Source organism: Lissotriton helveticus, chromosome 7 (genome assembly GCF_964261635.1).
Source record: "Lissotriton helveticus chromosome 7, aLisHel1.1, whole genome shotgun sequence".
NCBI classification, from domain to species: domain Eukaryota; kingdom Metazoa; phylum Chordata; class Amphibia; order Caudata; family Salamandridae; genus Lissotriton; species Lissotriton helveticus.
This window is the reverse complement of record NC_136068.1, coordinates 587,869,584-587,881,908: the sequence shown is the minus strand read 5'-3', so window position 1 is coordinate 587,881,908 and position 12,325 is coordinate 587,869,584. Positions and strand designations below refer to the sequence as shown.

At 47.8% G+C, this 12,325-nt stretch overlaps 1 protein-coding gene and 1 long non-coding RNA gene across 10 annotated transcripts in view; one reads left to right on the top strand and one right to left on the bottom strand.

The window, feature by feature from the left end:
* LOC144768792 (uncharacterized) overlaps positions 1-11,239 on the top strand; it is a 108,676-nt gene extending 97,437 nt beyond the window's left edge. The window contains exon 3 of the long non-coding RNA XR_013598631.1: positions 8,016-11,239. This is a non-coding gene — a long non-coding RNA (uncharacterized LOC144768792). The remainder of the gene's footprint in view (positions 1-8,015) is intronic.
* The window catches only part of BRD8 (bromodomain containing 8), a 791,877-nt gene that overhangs the window by 63,918 nt on the left and 715,634 nt on the right, over positions 1-12,325 (bottom strand). The gene's annotated exons all lie outside the window — the stretch shown is intronic.

Genomic DNA, 12,325 nt, shown 5'->3' with positions numbered 1-12,325 from the left:
CTGAAAGAGGGATATTTTGACAAAGATAAAATATTGAAACAACTGTTGGAAGAAAGGAAGGCCTTAATCCTTGACCAACTCTATTGTGCAAGAAGTATGTTTACGGTGGACAGGAGGAAAGACCATCAAATTCGTCCACCCTGTTAGATGATGTCATGGAAACAAATGGTTTTCACTGTTCTAGCTTTAAGGGACAAGAAGGCATAGGTCTGAATGGAAATGAAATAAGAAACAGTGAGACGAAATCCAAATTCTGCAATGGAACCATACCCAGTAGGGAACTGGACACATTTCTTAAGTAATTCAAATGTTTTCATAGGGTAGATAGGCAATAAAAAAAAACGGAACCGTAAGCCAAAGAGCAAGTGAGAGCAGAAAGGGCACCTACATAACCCTTTCACTGTTGCAAAGTTGAGACAACTGCCCCTTAAACTGACTGACTGAAGTACTTATATAGCGCTCGAATGCCGTGGCGTCTTGACGCTGCAGTGATGAAGGGAGCGGTGAGAACAGATCTTAGTGTGAGGAAAAAAGCCAGGTCTTCAGTGCCTTTCTAAAGCAGAGTATGGATTTGCTAGTTGCTAAGAAGTTGCTAACCTTCGGCAATGCTCTTTCTAGTGGAAACTCTATTGAATTGAAGATTCCTTACCTTCTGAATATTCTTAAGGCATCAGGCTAGATCCAGAAACCTTTCAGTAATGCTTCAGTGCGCCTGCTAAGTGGTGCCCTTTGGCTCCATACCACCCAGAAATGACGGAGCAGAGCAGCATATAAGGGGTACCCTTGTGAGCTGACGTCAGTTTCTTGTTTCTCTCTTTCCACGCACTCAGACACAGAGCATGATACAATCATCGATGCCAGTGTGCAGATTCCTGGCCTGGGCCTTTTCAGATATGCAGAAGAGGCCTGAGAGGCGTCAATCCCAAGCCCCGCCCCCTTCGTACATTATGCTTATGAGTTAGCGGAATGTGTCTAACTAATTACTTGCATTTACGCATTTACGTTTATGTTCTCATTATGCAGTTATTCACTTATGCGTGTGATATCGTTTGCAGTGTTCTTAGCTTAGCATGTGTGCCACCATTTTGAATTATTTCTCTCTGCGTGCAAACTGTACTTGCTCATTCCCCCTCCCGTAGGAATAGGAATAATTCCTCGTGTCAGCATATATGCATTTCTTGGTTTACTGTAGCTGAAGCTCCTGCTAGCGAAACTCCTTATCAGGCCGTTCTCATGCGCTGGGGATGTAGCGGCCTGGCTCTGTGTCCTTGGGAGATGATAACAAGTGTTGCTATTGCAGGTGCAGATGCCTCTTGTATGAGGCCATTGTCCACACTCCTGGTGGACCAGTACTTTTCCATTATGGGCGTGTTTACTCTGCCTTCTCGTAATATAATGTATCACCATGATGATGTGAGTCAGTCCTTCTCGGCACACTCTTAGGGGTGAGGTCGATATAGGGCCCTCTCATATGGGAGTTTGTGGCCTAATAAACTTGCTTTGTTTATTCTTCTCCACTGTCCGGCTGACTTATTTTGGGTAACTGTAGGTGAGTGAGGTAAGTCACTCTGGTGGTATTTTAGCCACGCTTATCAGATGGCGCCCGAACAGGAACTCCGCGATTAGGACCTTTCTCACCCGTAAGTGGGTAGCAGAAGGCCGGAGACCCCCTGGTCGGCACGGTGGGCCTGGGTACCCACTTTGATGCCGAGCTTGGTTCTCGCAGCGCTGCCCCACCCTGCTGATCGGAGGAGGTCTCGGTCCAAGATCCTACGCCGGAGTCCGGAAGGCGGAACCTTGGAGCTGACCGTGTTGGTCCAGGCAGCCGGAAGTGGAGAACGGTAGAGGTCGGTACCGCGCACGGAAGGTAAGTGGTCCGACCGGTGATTGAGGGGCCGGAGTGCTCCGTGAGACCGGTGTGTCTCTGGTGATTGGAGGAGCCGGTGTGCTTCTGGGGCTAGTGTGCTCCGGGAAACTCAGGGTGCAGATAGCGCTCTGACAGACTTGATGGAGATTGGGGAACGTTGGTTTGTGAAAATCCGACTGGATAGTACTGCGAGTTGGTGAGCGGCTTGCTACGTGAGGATTTTGGGCTCGCCCGAACACCTAATGTGGTGGTTTGTGGGAGAGTGCCGGGTCCCGCGGGGTGTGGCGCCTGCCGATTTGTAGTGCTGCCCGGGAAACGGATTGGTTTCCCAGTCTCGGAACAGCGGGTGTGTGCTGTTCAGTCTGCGGTAGGGTCCAGGTTTCCCAGGACTTGGTCGACGGGCCTTGTCCCATTTTGGTAACACGTGTTTTGGTGCGGATTCTATTTGATCGATATATGCATATTGAAACTGTGAATTTTTGTGCTGTTGTGTGTTTGTAAGAGAACAAAATGCCGTGCTTTAGTAAATTGCGGTGTTTCGGGTGTTGTGATGAGGTTTCAGATGTGAGATTGGCTAAGAGCCAACCTGCCCCACAGGAAGGCTCTCCGAATTTCGACATGTACGTCAAGCATGGCTTACCTCCTATTTTGTTTTCCTCTTTGTGGCATAAGTATACAATGGATAATGTGGATTTGCAGTGGCCTTTACTGGGCTCTTTTGACGCAGCAAAATTAGATTATTTACAAGACAAATTGTTTGCTAGGCGCAGCCGCCAGAGTATGTTTGATTCTTTGCGAATGTGGCAGAAGGAGGCACGAGAACGGCAGATAAGGGAGGAGAAGGTAGCTCAGAAAAGATCGGCACAGACCATGGCGCAGAAGGCTAGGGAACACACTAAGAAAGAGAATGAGCTGCGGATTGAGCGCGCAGATAGGCGTTTTAGGTTATTAGAAAATAAGTGCTATGTGGTAAAGGAAGAGGATATAGACGAGATGGAAGACATTTTGAGCGCCCGACCCCCTCCCCCATATGCTCCACAGCCGCTGTACCCCGTGCTCGGAGATTCCGCCCCACAGGCGGTGGTTTCAGTTCCCCAAGTCAGTGCCCCTCCCTTGTCCGGTACACCTGCTTCCTCTGCAGGGGGACCTACTTCCCCTTCTACCACGGCACCCTTGCTCCCTTTCTCGGCGGCGACCCTGCGTCTGCTGCGCTATCCCCGGTGTTCTCTGCCGGCCCCGCTATCCCCACTGTTTCTGCCAGTGCCACCCCTCAGAGCACCTGCTAGAGGAGCGGAGGGCGGACTATTTACTCAGGTACGAAAGTTACTCACACGTGCTAATGTACCCCTAGATGAGAAGACCATGGTAGCTAATCAAGCTTGTCAATGGGCCAGGAATAATATTTATTCACTAGAGGATATTTGGTCTACTATGAAGGATTATGAGCCTTTGATGCAACAGCATGCTTTGTGGCACATGTCAACGACCCTAATAGCGCTATGGGAGCAGGGATATGGTGGTGTGGCGCCAGCCGTTCTTCGCGATATTAAGACTCATGCTTACAGGGCTAATACTGGAGCAGCGGAAGTGCTCCGTAGTTTGAGGTATTTGTTGGAGTACAGGAATGAGCTAACAGCGACAGGTGAGACCCACTTCCCGGGGATACATCCAATGCGTGAAGTACATCCCATATTTCACCCTGAGGTACCTGAAATAGTAGACCAGACCACCCTGGTAGTGACTAGACCACGTGTAGATGCCCATTTCCAAGAACAATGGGTGTATACGCCCTGGAAAAGGAGCGAGGTATTAGCTCTGAAGGCGCAGTTACCCGACTCAAGGAAAAATCCAACGGCTTATTACAAAGAATTAACGGAGGCAGCCTCCTCAACAGTAATGACGTTAGCAGACATTGAACTGTTTTTCGGATTATTGGTCCCCGTGGATGTGTGGAGACAGGTGAAGGGTTCGGAACATAGAGAGGAGTTAGGAGGTACTTGGGAAGAATTTACAGATTGGGATAAGGAACGAAAGCCAGGTGAGAAGCCGAAGCCTGAGATACTAGCATTACCCGGGCGTATAATTAAATATATGCATTCACTCATTCCTCCTAAGAAGGTAGATTGGGATAAGTTAACGGCTTGCAAACAGAAAAAGGATGAGGCAGTTTCAGATTTCTTCACTCGTTTTGAAGAAACATTTATGGATTTTAGCGGACAAGATATCTCTCAAGATGGAGGGCTCCGTCTTTTTGTCAACAGATTCGTTACGAATCTGCTGCCAGAAATATCGGCCCGACTGCAAGCGTCAGAGAGTACATGGACAACATCTACCCCCTCAGGAATTTTGAGCATGGCCCAGTATTATGAACATAGAGAGAATGAGAATAAGGACAGGCAAGAAAATAGGCGAAAGATTTGAAGACAAAGGTTTTGTTGCAGCAAGTAGCGAAGGGCAGAGGACGGGGAGCCCCGTCCGTGTCAGGTGGTCGAGGAAGTAGCTTCGGAAGGGGAGAGAGAAGAGAGCGTTTGGGACCCAACCAGTGCGCTAACTGCAAACAGGAAGGGCACTGGTGGAAAGATTGTCCACTACTACGGTCCCATGCTGGACCTGGTAAAGGACGAGGTCGGGGAGATGCGAATAGAGACACTAGACAGTCCGAGGAGGGCAGGAGACCGGGAGGAAATTATTTTGACGGAGGAAAGGATAGACAGCATTCTCAGAGGGAGGGCGATGACGGCAGGGATAGACAGTTCTACAACGATGCGTACGCCATGGATGATTTCACAGGATTTTCCTATAACTAGGACAGCGTAGGGCAGAGTGAGGGACCTGTTTCTGTGGATGTTGATCAACGTGGGCCTTATGTAACGGCAGACTTGTCGGGATCCCATCAGAAATTTTTATTGGATACAGGTGCTACGAAAAGTTCTGTAGCACGTTCTCAGGTTCCAGGGGCGGCTCTGTCTGGCAAGACTAATATTTCAGTGGGGTTCTCTGGTACCCCGGTGGTTAGCCCCATCTCTAAGCCCTTGACACTTACGATTGGCCCCTTCACTGTTGACTCCTCCTTTCTCTTGACTTCGAATTGTGGTGAGAATTTACTGGGTTTGGATTTGTTAAAAAGGTTGCATGCTACGATTTACTGTTCCCCGGATGGTGTGTACCTTACGATGGGTCCTTCTGTCGCGCATGCGCAGCAATGTTTTTCAAAGGATGAGCCCCTCCCAGTTGAGTTCAGGGATGTCCCCCCGAGTCTGTGGGCCAGTAGCGATACTGATGTGGGAAAAATGGACATTGCACCGGTGTCCATAAATGTTAAGGTGGGAGCGAAGTTGCCTCGCATACCTCAATACAAGATCTCTAGAGATGGAGCGAGGGCTCTGTTGCAGATTATACAGGATTTGATTGGATCGGGGTAGTCGAGGAAACGGACTCGAATATCTGTAATAGTCCGATACTTCCGATACTTAAAAGATCCTCAGGTGACGCTGGTGAGAATACACCTGATGTCTATCGTTTTGTGATTGATTTACGCCATGTTAACAAGGTTGTTGAGCCCCAGTACCCAGTGGTTTCTGACATTACTACCATTTTGACTATGATACCCCCCTCAGCTAAATACTTTTCAGTGTTGGACCTTAAGAATGCGTTCTTTAGTATACCTGTACACCCAGATAGCAGGTACCTCTTCGGATTCTCATTGGCTGGCCGCAGTTTTAGATTTTGTAGAATTCCTCAAGGCTATACAGAAAGCCCTAGTATTTACAGCCAAGCATTAAAAGCACAGTTAGATGATTTGGAGCTCCCGCAAGGAAATGTCTTGTTGCAATACGTGGATGATATTCTCATCGCCTCCGATAATGAGGAGGGGTGCCGAGAGTCTACTGTTAAATTGTTACACCATTTGGCTCGTAAGGGACACAAGGTGTCCCTCCCTAAATTCCAATACTGTCGACAGGAGGTCACCTACCTCGGTCACCTCCTATCGAAGGACGGGAGAAGGCTGACACCAGAGCGCGTCAAGGCAATAACTAACATGGCAGTACCTAACACACAGCGAGAGGTGCGCGCATTTTTGGGCATAACATCGTACTGTCGCCAGTGGATACCTAATTATGCTTTACTAACAAAACCCCTGCTGTATCTGACCACAAAAGAGGTGTGCGAGCCCCTACCTTGGACACCTGCATGCCAAGAAGCGTTTGAGTTGTTGAAGACTGCTCTATGTTCTGCACCCGTTTTGGGAACACCCAATTACCAGAAGCCTTTTGTACTCTATGTGCACGAGGCGGAAGGTTGCGCGTTGTCTGTTTTAACACAAGATTTTGGAGGGAAACAGAGACCGTGTGCTTACTTCTCTGCAATGCTCGACAACGTGGCAAGAGCGCTTCCGAGCTGTCTAAGGGCTACAGCGGCTGCTGCAGTCTCGATAAGACAATCGGCAGGGCTCGTACTGGGTTCAGCTCTTACGTTAATGGTACCGCATGCGGTGGACATTTTACTAAACAGAACACAGACGCAGCATTTAACTAGCGCTCGTCTGACTGGTTATGAGATGACACTATTTGCCCCACATGTAACGATAAAAAGATGCGCTACCCTGAATCCAGCCACACTGTTGCCTCTCCCTTCAGATGAGAAAGATGGTGAAGTGCATGACTGCCTGTTCCGAACAGAGGAGGAGACAAAAGGGAGAGTAGATTTGACGGATAGGCCCCTAGATGACCCTGACGGAGAGTTGTATGTTGATGGGTCTTGTTTTAAACTAGCGGACGGTACCACAACAGCAGCATATGCAGTCACGACATTACAAACAGTGGTGGAGACTTCTAGAGTCCCGTACAACTCAGCTCAAGCAGCAGAGATAATAGCATTGATGCGTGCATGTGAACTGAGTGAAGGATTGGATGTGAACATTTATACTGACAGCCAATACGCCTTTGGCGTGGCTCATAGTTATGGAAGACTGTGGGCAGAGAGGGGATTTTTGACATCACACGGACAACGAATTCAACATGGCCCATTGATATTGCGCCTGCTGACAGCTCTAACGCTCCCCAGACGGCTAGCAGTAATAAAGTGCAGTGCACACAAAGCGGTGGTTGATGACGTAGGGCGGGGAAACGCGTTTGCAGATCAGACAGCTAAAGAAACTGCCAGGAACAGACTCCCGCGAATGTTTGTGGCTGGACCGGCTAGATGGGTACCAGACGTTAACATGTTTGCAGATACTGTACAGAGTGTGCGGAACATACAAGAGAAAGTGACTGAGGAGGAGCTGAAGGAATGGAAGAATGGAAATGGACAGTTGGACTCGGATGAGTGTTGGACGGATGTGACAGACAAAAGACGATGGTTGCTCCCAAATGCATATGTCCTCCCAGTGGTGACAATGGCTCATGGACCAGCTCATATAAGTGCCAAGGGAATATGTAAATTATTAGACCCAGTATGGAGTAATAAGAACATTTCCAGGGTGGCCACACGTTTGGTACAACAGTGCATGATTTGTTTACGACACAATCCTGGGAAGGGAACACCCGTCCCTGTGGGTAATTTTGCACCCCCAACATACCCCTTTGAAGTAATACAGATGGATTACATTGAAATGGAAAGAGTGAACAACCTTAAGTATGTACTTGTGGTGGTGTGCGCATTCAGTAGGTGGGTGGAGGCTTTTCCAACAAAAGACTGTACAGCCATGTCGACAGCTAAAATGTTGATTAAGGAATACTTTAGCAGGTTCGGGTTACTTAGAGTGATCTGGAGTGATAACGGTACATCCTTCAATGCTGAACTGATGAAAAATATATGTAAGGGATTACAAATCTCTCAAAAATTCCACGCAGCCCTACACCCACAGGCTGCGGGTTTAGTTGAAAGATTTAATGGTACATTGAAACTGAAAATGGCCAAGATACAGGAAAGTACTGGGCTACGCTGGCCAGACGCTCTTCCCCTTGCTCTACTCTCCACACGAGTTACAGTAAATTCCAAGACAGGTGTTTCTCCCCACGAAGTTGTATTCGGCAGGCCCGCCAATGTGTGGGGAGTTCCTAGACCTAAATGTTTCTCAGAGATAGAATATCCTATGTTGACAGACTACTTGTACGCTTTGACTAAAGATCTCCATTCTGTTCACCAGCAGGTAGCAGACACACTGAAGCCGCTGCCTGAGGGGCCCGGCCACGGCATCAACCCAGGGGACTGGGTCGTCGTTAAGAAGTACCAGCGGAAGTCCTGTTTGGAGCCCAGATGGTCTGAGCCACGGTTGGTGCTGCTCACCACCCGCACCGCACTTCGAGTGGAGGGTCGAAAGGCGTGGACGCATGCCTCCCACGTAAGGAAGGTTCCACTACCTTTACCCTATGATGCATGGGTAGGAGGTGGCATTGCAGATCACGAAACAGAATCGTTGCCTAAGTACCTCCCTTTTTCTGATGCTGTGTTGATTGGGGAGGAGCACGACGAAAAAGAACGGAAGCCAGCCCTGAGTACGAGTAGCGAGGCTTCTATCGGTCACGGTGCTCAAGCGACCGAAGCCACCTCTTTTCAAAACGACCCACCAATTCTGTTTTCAGACCCCGAAGTGCGAGGGAGCACTCGCTATAACTTGCGGCCCAGGAAAGAGAGGCAAACGCATTGAGCACTGGAAGAAGGGCTGAGATAGGGACTAGGAGTGGACTATAGTCGATAGGTTATTGTAGCAACAGGGATGGACTGCTGAAAGGAGCCCTGGTGCACTTCTGAGACATTGCTGAATGGAACATTAGAGTTGTACGTGGGCCCAAGTTCTGTGCTCCTGAGTCACTGCAGTTGTGTGACTCCGTCGAGGGAATAGGGTTTGCGAAGTCGAAAGCCTGCCTATGAGGCTTTAACGGACATAGGGAGAACAGCCCATCGAAGGGTGAAGAACACCTCTGGCCGGTTTTGGAGTGTCTGAACCTTTAGTAGTGTCCCTAGCTTTTGAACTTTTAGGATATCCCTTGCCCCGTTCTCTAGCAGAAATGTATCCTTTTGGCCGCCCAATACCAGATGAGGAACAGCCTTTTGCTGCCCCTCGCAGACCAGAACCAGATTCACCATGGCGTGCCCTATCACGAAAAAGTAAAATTGTGGTTATTGTGGTGCTCATTATTGTCTTTCTGATCATGCTTGGAATACTGTTTTTCCTGGATAAAGATTACCCCGTCCACAAATTGGTTCCTACCCCTTCTCCCTTACCAGAACACAATATGGTTACTGTTGATTATGGTGAACAATGTATGAGAAAAGGTTACCGTGATAATGTCTTCATAAAAACTCTACATCATGCACACGCTGTATACAATGTGACAGATTGCTGGGTATGTGGGTTGCTTCCTTCTGCAGCATATAAGAAGGATAGGTTATTGGCTCTGCAATTGACCCCTGTGAATAGCTGTGTGGGCTGGTACACCTTGATAGGTAGGGTAAAGTTTTTTCAGCAGCCTGACTCTCTCACCCCACGACTCCCCGACAGTAAGTCTACACTGACGATGCGAGTACGCCCTTTGCCTCCCTCATCCCTTGGACGGTTATTTACTGATGGACGTTTTGACCAAACATTTTTAGAGACTTGCTCGAAAAAGTTGGACAAATTTCTGATACCTAATGACACTGATAAGGTGCGAGAGAGTTTTCTACAGTTGAACTCTTCTCTAGCATACCGACGCCCTCCTGCAGCGAATAGTAGTGGTCATTCCCTGGTGCCCCTAGCAGTAGTGGGACCCTCGCTTTATTTCTGTATACAGGGTAGAGGTCCGATAAAGGTGGGTGACAGCATTTGTAATGTGACTACCTCGATTCGGCTGACCCTTAGTCCTTCGCTTGTCACTCCCCCTAATGTCTACTTTGTATGTGGAGATAGTGGGTATCTGTGGTTGCCTGAGGGTTGGGGTGGGACATGTTACCTGGCGTATTTACTCCCTCCTGTTTATGTAGCACCTTCGGATTATCATAAGACACATAGGAGGTTTGACGTGGTGCAAGGACAGCGAAAAAGGAGGGATCTTCAAGTTGATGACGTTGATCAGACGGACACCGCTGGACAGCAGTTTAACGATTTTTCTAAAGGCCTGTTGCCATTCTGGGGCCCTATCTTTAATAGTAGGTCCATTAGACGTCTTTCACGGGTTATGGAAAAGGTAGTGAATACTGAAGCTGATATTGCAGCTAATATGTCACTGGAGATGCAGGCTATGAGATTATTTACGATTCAGAATAGAATGGTTCTTGACGTCATCCTGGCAGATAGGGGTGGAGCTTGCCGCGTCATCGGGACGTCTTGTTGCGTGTATATTCCTGACTCCGCCCCTACAGTTAACTTGGCTGTGCAGAAACTTCATAGGTTGGCTGCTGAACTTCATCAAGATACTGGTACCTGGTCCCTACAGACATGGTTGTGGGGTCTTTTCTCTTCCTGGGGTTGGAAAATATTCATGGTCATCATAGGTGTTATAGGTTTCCTACTGTCATGCTGCCTCTGCGTTTACTGCCTTCCCCCTTGTTGCTCCATGTGTGCCAGCAATATGAAAAAGTCTACGAAAAGATTGAAACAATACCCTGTCTCCAATGCTGTTGAGCTTACTGATGCTAATTGGTTGATACTCATTCATGATGATGTTCTGGTTTAAGTATGTCTTTCCAGTTTTTTCCCAGCCCATAGATTTTGCTGTAAAGGCCCTCCTTTTGGTTAATAAATGGAAACAAACGTGTTAGCCACAGTCCGCTAAAAGGAGGGTCTGATAGGCGTCAATCCCAAGCCCCGCCCCCTTCGTACATTATGCTTATGAGTTAGCGGAATGTGTCTAACTAATTACTTGCATTTACGCATTTACGTTTATGTTCTCATTATGCAGTTATTCACTTATGCGTGTGATATCGTTTGCAGTGTTCTTAGCTTAGCATGTGTGCCACCATTTTGAATTATTTCTCTCTGCGTGCAAACTGTACTTGCTCATTCCCCCTCCCGTAGGAATAGGAATAATTCCTCGTGTCAGCATATATGCATTTCTTGGTTTACTGTAGCTGAAGCTCCTGCTAGCGAAACTCCTTATCAGGCCGTTCTCATGCGCTGGGGATGTAGCGGCCTGGCTCTGTGTCCTTGGGAGATGATAACAAGTGTTGCTATTGCAGGTGCAGATGCCTCTTGTATGAGGCCATTGTCCACACTCCTGGTGGACCAGTACTTTTCCATTATGGGCGTGTTTACTCTGCCTTCTCGTAATATAATGTATCACCATGATGATGTGAGTCAGTCCTTCTCGGCACACTCTTAGGGGTGAGGTCGATATAGGGCCCTCTCATATGGGAGTTTGTGGCCTAATAAACTTGCTTTGTTTATTCTTCTCCACTGTCCGGCTGACTTATTTTGGGTAACTGTAGGTGAGTGAGGTAAGTCACTCTGGTGGTATTTTAGCCACGCTTATCAGGCCAGTCAGAACAGGAAAGATGGTGAGGAATCTGTAGTTAGAAGGGGTATCCACCAGAAAGAACGTTACTGAAGGTAAGTAACCTGTTCTTCTAATAGGTAATTCTCACTGCAGATACCTCACCTTTAGCATAGGTACAAAAGCAGTACCTCCCAAAGGCAGAGAATCTGTGGAGTAGAATCAGATCAAAAATCTCTGCAGAATCAAATGGGAGAAATATATTCCTGTCTCACTGGTTGTTAAGGCAGTAGTGATTTGTGAATGTGTTCATTGACACCCATGCTGCAGGCTGGCAGATGTCCAGGACAGGCACTCCACATACCAAAGCAGTGACGGCAGCCTTAGTCCTGGTGGAATGAGCTCTCAGTCCTTCTGGAGCCTGCTTTTTTGGCCACTGCGCAGCAGATCTTAATATTAGAGAACTATCCATCTTGACAGAGTACTCCTCTGCACATCCTTCCATTTCTTTGCCGTAGAGAATGCCAAGGAAAGCTAATTGTCCACCCGATGGCCCTTGATACGATCAATGTAGAAGCTTAAAACTAAATTGGAGTCCAATCAATGGAGCCTCTCCACCTCTTTCGAAGGGTCAGAGGGGTCAATACCAGTATGAGAATGATGGACTGCTTAGTGTCAAAAGTAGTCACAACTTTAGGCAAGAACATCACCCGAGTCCTCAGCACAGGTTTGTCGAGAGAAAAAAAGGAGCCGGTGTGCCTGAAGTTCACTCATGCGACAAGCTTAAGTGATCGCAATGAGGACGACAGTCTTCCTGGTCCAAAGAAGCAACACGTAGTTGGGCATCAGCTCGGAGTGTGTACATAGAAGAAACGTCAAGACCAAGTTAAGGTTCCACTGTAGTCCTCCTGTAGTATTACAAATGGTTTGGGAGGATATGTGTGTCAAACTTCAATAAACTTCATCACAACAGATGATTTAAATAAGGATGGTTGGTCTGGTAGATGTAAAAAGGCTGGTAGGGCCGACAAATACCCTTTAATCA